The following is a 6,864-nucleotide window of genomic DNA, read 5'->3' as shown; positions in this document are numbered from 1 at the left end:
CTGAAACTGAGTTTCATCAAGCTCTAAATGAAGAAGCTATGCAACAGAGTTGTTGGCTCCTTTTCTAGTTCTAATATTTTATAATGCTAAGTGCTGTTGAATTACAAAATTTTAATGATTTATTTCTTTTTCTTTACGCCATTTGTGTCAATCTCATACATAAGCAAAATGGTTGAAACCGTTCCTGTAATCATCGGCTTCCTTCCTTGATGCCGTGCCAAAGACACTGTGGACATCCAAATGAATCTTAATTGATACAATAATGATTATGATGGCAATGATGAGTCCTGGGATTTTAAACTGAGCCAAATTCTCTCCTGGTTACATGGCTAGGATTTTGAGTAGCAGCTGTGGACAGATCTGTATCTCCTTCCCACGCCACCCCCACAACAATCTGAAATCTTTGCTTCAAATGAGAAAACACAGAAGAAACTAAAAGTGCAGTTTCAGTATGTCTGACTGCCCAGACATGAGTTAGATTCCCTATGTCACATGTCTTTAAATGACTTGACTCTTAAATATTGTTCCAAGGAAGACGGAGGGTATAAAGTGGCTAGGGGGAAAGCAAGAGATTCAGGTTCAAATATCAGCTACACTCCTCAGTTTAATATTCATCGCTCAAGATTCAAATACAGCATACCGTAAATAAGAGAACACATGTAAGTTGGGCACTCCAATGTCTCCAAACATAATTGGTGGTTCATAAATAGTACCGAAAATAATCATAGCTACCAGTTATTGAAAGCTTACTGTATGTGTCAGGCACTATGTGTGTGTCTATGTGTGTGTTTGTATAAAATTTATTTCCCACAATGACCCTGTAAGGTAGATACTATTACCCATATTTTATAGTCAAGGATTTGAAGCTTAGAGAATTTAAGTGACTTTAGAAGTTATCCCATTAACAAGTGGCAGAGCCTAGATTTGAACTTAGGCAGTCTGATGCCAGAGCCCACTTAGAGTTTTGCTTTGTTTTGTACCACAAGTTGCACTGAAGCAACTTAGCTTTAGAAAACAAGTATTTAGCCACCCAGAAAGACTAAAATGAAAATCAGCAAAAGTGTTAGTGAGCATGTTGAATAACGTAAATTGGTGCTGCAAAAAGTGCAAATTCATGCATCCATTTTGGAAAACTCTCAGGCAGTATCTACTCAATCTGAACATATATATAGTCTATGATCCAACAATTTCACTCTCTGCTGCTACATACCCCCCCAAAAAAAGTGTGAAGGTATGCATGCCAAAAGACAGAATATTCATAGCAGCATTGTTTGTAAATACCCCAATGGAATCAACCCAATGTCCACCAACAGGGGAGTGGATAAACAAAATCGTGTTGCCTTCATATACAAAAATTCAATTCATCAGTGACAAAAACCGTGGCTACATGCAACGTGGATGGATTTCACAGACATAATGTTAAGCACAAGAAGCTAGACACAAAAGAATATATACTACATAATTCCAAAGTTCAAAGTCAAAAACAGGGAAAATTAATCTGTAATAAGAGAAAAGAGAATGGTAGTTACCCTTGGTGACAGGTACTAACAACTAGGAGGGAGTATAAAGGAGGTTTCCGGGATTTTGGTAATTTCTTTATCTGGGTCGTAATATTAGAAATGTAAAAACTGATTAAGCTATAGAATTTGAAGTTGTACACTTCTCTGTAACATGATAGTATTCAATACGAAATTTTATAAAAAGAAAAAACTTACTAAGAATCCATCCCCTTCTTTCCCCACATGCCCTTTCAGAGTGCCATGCATCCCATCCCAAGTTTGGGATCTGTTGCCTGCTAATGTTTCATGTTCTTCCTAATTCTCTGTCCTTTGCACACCACGAAGTGTCTTTGATGAGAAGCTGGGCCTTGTCTTCACAGTGAAATGCTCCACCAGCTGTTACCTTAAACTCCTGTTCTATGCTCTGATCACAAATGCTTTTTCTTCCAACTCCATCACTACCTTCATCTCCTTTTGATTTTGAGAGCCTCAGTTCTCCTCGCATTCTCACTGGCGATCAGGTTTTCCTGTTTTACTTGTTTGTTGTTTTCATAAATTTATTACTTCAACCATCCACTCACTCAACAAATAGTCCTAGGCTCCGGAAATACTGCAGTAAATTAAGCCAACATGGTGTCCTCTCGGGATTCTTATCATCCAGTGACCTCCTGGACAAAATCTGAACTCCTTTTTCTTGTTCTTCTGATGCATCTGACTAACAAATCCTCTGCCTTGGATTAATCCAGTTTTCTGCTTTCACTGGCCTCCCACAAAACCAAAACCAAGCCCATTGCCATTGAGTCAATTCCAACTCATAGCAACCCTACAGGACAGAGAAGAACTGTCCCATAGAGTTTCCAAGTACCAGCTGGTGGATTCAAACTGCCGACCTTTTGGTTAGCAGTCAAGCTCTTAACCACTGTGCCACCAGAGCTCTGGTTCCACACAAAGACAGCCAAATACTAGGAGAGAATTTTAATTTTTCACATATCATAGATTGATGTTTCTACATATTCATAGTCTCTAACTTCATGTAGAAGCCTTGGTGGCATAGTGGTTAAGCATTGTAGCATTTTTAAACATGTCCAAAAATGGATCTCTCCCCTTGAATCCGGGCCAATCTTAGTGACTTGCTCATAACCAATAGAATGCAGTAGAAGTAACACTAAATGACTTTAGCAGTTAAGTCGTAAAAGGTAAAGCACCTTTCACCTTGATTGCTGGAACCCAAGCACTGGGACCCCTGAGCCATCATGTAAAGAAATCCAACCACCCTGAGGCTGCCATGTTGTGAGGAGGACCAATCTAACCTAAGCAGAGAGATCACATAGAAAGGCCTGAGACAACAAGAAGAGAGAGATGCCTGGCCATGTCCCAGCTGTTTTTATGTTGATTGGTAGAGACTAATAATTGCTTATTACAAAGCCTCTCTACCCTGGCTTTGAGAGCATGAACTATTCCAGCCTTATGTAAGCACCAGAAACTGTTTAGCCTACTACTTTTTGATGGTTCTTTTCCCAACCTCATGGAGTTTCACCCTTCCACTGCACAGATCAGTACTCAGTCAAAGGTACAAGAAGGGACTTTACAGATCTCCAAGATTCCCTCTGCTACTTTCCCTTCTCTGATATTCTGCCCATTAGCCTCTAAATTCTCATCTCTGTGTCCTCCAGTTATTGAAATCTCTATTTGGGTTCCCCTTCTCTGCTACATGCTCAGGCAGGGAGCTGGGGCATGAATTTTAAGATCAGACAACACAATTCAGTTTTTATTGGTTTTAACAATTACATTTGGACTTCAGCTTCTGTAGAATTGCCCTCCTGCTAGGAACAACTAGGAAATTAGGTCTAATATATGAAATAACTGTTTTCAGACATTGGACAACAGGTAATACAGGACTATGATCCCTGAAAATCATAACTTCATATATTATACCTAATTTCCTAGTTGTTCCCAGCAGGAGGGCAATTCTGCAGAAGCTGAAGTCCAAATGTAATTGTTAAAACCAATAAAAACTGAATTGTGTTGTCTGATCTTAAAATTCACGCTCAACAGTTTACGAAAAAGGCCCTTCATACTTAACATGGTAAAGCCTCTTAGAAATTTTTTCTATGGTAGCTATTGTCATCTCTGACTTCTCACTTTTTAATTGGGTACATTCTGCCTTTTCCCTCACCATGTCACTCATGCCACGCCACCTATGGCAGTGGGTAATGAACAAAAGTTCTTTTCTTACTTCATTTTCTACAGCTATGCTGTCCAATACTCTAGTCACTAACCACAGGACTTCTTTTCTATCTGAGATGTAAATCAATTGTTCTCATAGTATGCCGCAAAATCACCTGGGTTGTTTGCCAAAAATGCAGATTCTTGAACCTTATATGAAGAGATTCTGGTCTGGTAAACTGGTTAATTGATACCGATTCTGATTCAGTAAGTTGGAATGAGGGCCCAGAAATTTGGATTTATTCTCAGGCCTCCTCCCATTCTACCCTATATGTTCCCTGGGTAACTCATCTTCGCACAAAGGATAGCACTATCACTCACGTACTAGCATTTCCCAAAGTTCTTTTTTCTAGCTTAGATTCTTCTCACCTCCTGATCTTTCCTTCCAACTGCCTACTGTGCGTCTTCACTTCAATGTCTCAAACTTCACATGTCTAACATTTAATTCCTTGTTTCTATTCTTCCTAGCACATTCCTCCTTTTATTCTTCCAATTATCCAAGCCAGAACCCTGGAAGTCATTCTCTTCTTCTTTCTCACATTTACATCAAATCTTTTTCAAAATCCAACTAATTCTATTTGCTTCATTTCTATCCTACTATGCTTTCTTAATTTTCTTCAGGGTTTTTCAATTTCAGCACTATTGAAATTTTGAACCAGATAATTGTTTGTTGTGGGGGCTGTCCTGTTCATAATATGATGTTTAGTAGTTTTCCTGTCCTCTACCCACTAGGTGCCTAGTTATGACAAACAAAAACATTTTCAGACATTGTCCGCTTGGGGTGAGGGGATTATTTGATTGCCTTATTTGATTGAGACCCTCTCATTACACACCCACATTAAGGCAACAGATCTCACCTGGCCCTTCTGCCAAGGCCTGTACCTTTCACTCATTCTCCACAGTCCTTACAGTTTTCTTCAGGACAAAATCCAATAACTCTAATACAGCATTGTTATGGCTACTTGTCATTGAGTAGATTTTGACTCATGGTGACTCCGTGTATGAAAAGTAGAACTGCTCCATAGGGTTTTCAAGGCTGTGACCTTTTGGAAGCAGATCACCAGGCCTATCTTTCAAGGCACTTCTGAGTGGGCGTGGACCACCAAACCTTTCAGCTAGTAGTTGAATGCTTAACTATTTACCACCTAAACCCAAAATCCAAACCCCCTGCCATCAAGTCTATTCCAACTCATAGAGACCCTATAGCACAAGGTAGAACAGCCCCATAGGGTTTCCAAAACTGTAAATCTTTACAAAAGCAGATTGCTACATCTTTCTCCCATAGAGTGGCTGGTGGGTTTGAACTGATGACCCTTTGATTAGCAGCCCAGTGTTTTAACCACTGCACCACTAGGGCTTCTTTGCACCACCTACCAAAAAAAGAAAGAAAAAATCCCCATTGCCTTCAAGTCCACTCCGACTCATCTAAAAAAATAAATAAATAATTTTTTTTTTTTTTTTTTTATCTAGGGACCCCTTAATATATCATCAGAAGAGAATTATCTGGCCTTTATTTGCCTTTCCAGCTTCTCCTCTCCAGCCATAATGAATTACTTGCAGTTTCCTTAGGAATGGACAAAAGTCATAAATGTTAACCATAGATAGTAAGTAGGCTAGTAGCCTGCAAGATAATGCAAAATTCCTAGGATGCTTTAAATATAGAAAATGAGTAAGCAAGAACTATTTAATGGAATCTCCTGAAGACACAGCTGCAGGGAGTATCCATTACGCTTTTGCCTTTCTCTCATTCCCCAGTTCTAAGACTGGTGTATCACAGTGAACAGCAAAACCCTATGTGGTTGGGAAGTAGCATGGAGGTGGTATGGAAGACAGTAGGCTCAGTCCAGAGAACACCTTACTGTAGGGATACTACTAGTAACAACTAGAAAGCTTGGGTGTTGTTTTATTTCCCTATCTCACATTTTTCATCTGCTGGTACCAAGAGGCAGTTGTTCAAACAGAACGAGGGGATACTATGTGTTTTACATAGACCAAGAGGCAGTTGTTCAAACAGAACAAGGGGATACTATGTGTTTTAAAATCAGAAAAGGTGTGTGTCCGGGTTGAATCCTTTCACCATATTTATTCAATCTGTACAGTGAGGAAATAATCTGAGAAGCTGGACTATATGAAAAAGAACGGGCATCAGGATTGGAGGAAGATTCATTAACAACCTGCGTTATGCAGATGACACAACCTTGCTTGCTGAAAGTGAAGGGGACTTGAAGCATTTACTGATAAAGATCAAAGACTACATTCCGCCTTCAATATGGATTACACATCAACATAAACGAAACAATATCCTCACAACTGCACCAATAAGCAACGGCATGATAAATGAAGAAAATATTGAAGTTGTCAAGGATTTCATTTTACTTGGATTCACAATCAATACCCATGGAAGCAGCAGTCAAGAAATCAAACAAAATATTGCATTGGGCAACTCTACTGCAAAAAATCTCTTTAAAGTATTCAAAAGCAAAGATGTCACCTTGAGGACTAGGGTGTGCCTGACCCAAGCCATTGTATTTTCGATTGCCTCATATGCATGCAAAAGCTGGACAATGAATAAAGAAGACCAAAGAAGAGTTGTTGTCCTTGAATTGTAGTGTTGGCGAAGAATATTGAATATATCATGGATTGCCAGAAGAACAAACACATTTGCCTTGGAAAACGTACATCCAGAACGCTCTTTAGAAGCGAGGATGTTGAGACTTTGTCTCAGTTACTTTGGACATGTTATTGAGAGGGACCATTATGCTTGCTAAACTAGAAGGTCAGCAAAAAAGAGCACGACCCTGCAGAGATGGATGGACACAGTAGCTGCAACAGTGGACTCAAACACAGCAAAGATTGTGAGGATGGCGCGGGACTGGGCAGTGTTTCTTTCATCTGTACAGACAGTTGCTATTAGTCAGAACCAACTCCACGGCACCTAACAAAGACAACAGCTGTCAATGAATCTAAATGAAGAAAATCCACTTTAAAAATTAATACGTGCTTACACTGTGGCTGACAATAGGAGAATAGAAGATAATGTTTCTTCCCTCTGATAATGTACAAACATCTTCCTGGAGCCTGCATTTTATTCGAAGCAATAAACATAACTACCTTTGTAGTTTAAAAGAGATGCATTTTG

This window comes from Loxodonta africana, chromosome 7 (assembly GCF_030014295.1).
Source record: "Loxodonta africana isolate mLoxAfr1 chromosome 7, mLoxAfr1.hap2, whole genome shotgun sequence".
NCBI lineage: Eukaryota > Metazoa > Chordata > Mammalia > Proboscidea > Elephantidae > Loxodonta > Loxodonta africana.
Note: the sequence above shows the minus strand (reverse complement) of the source record.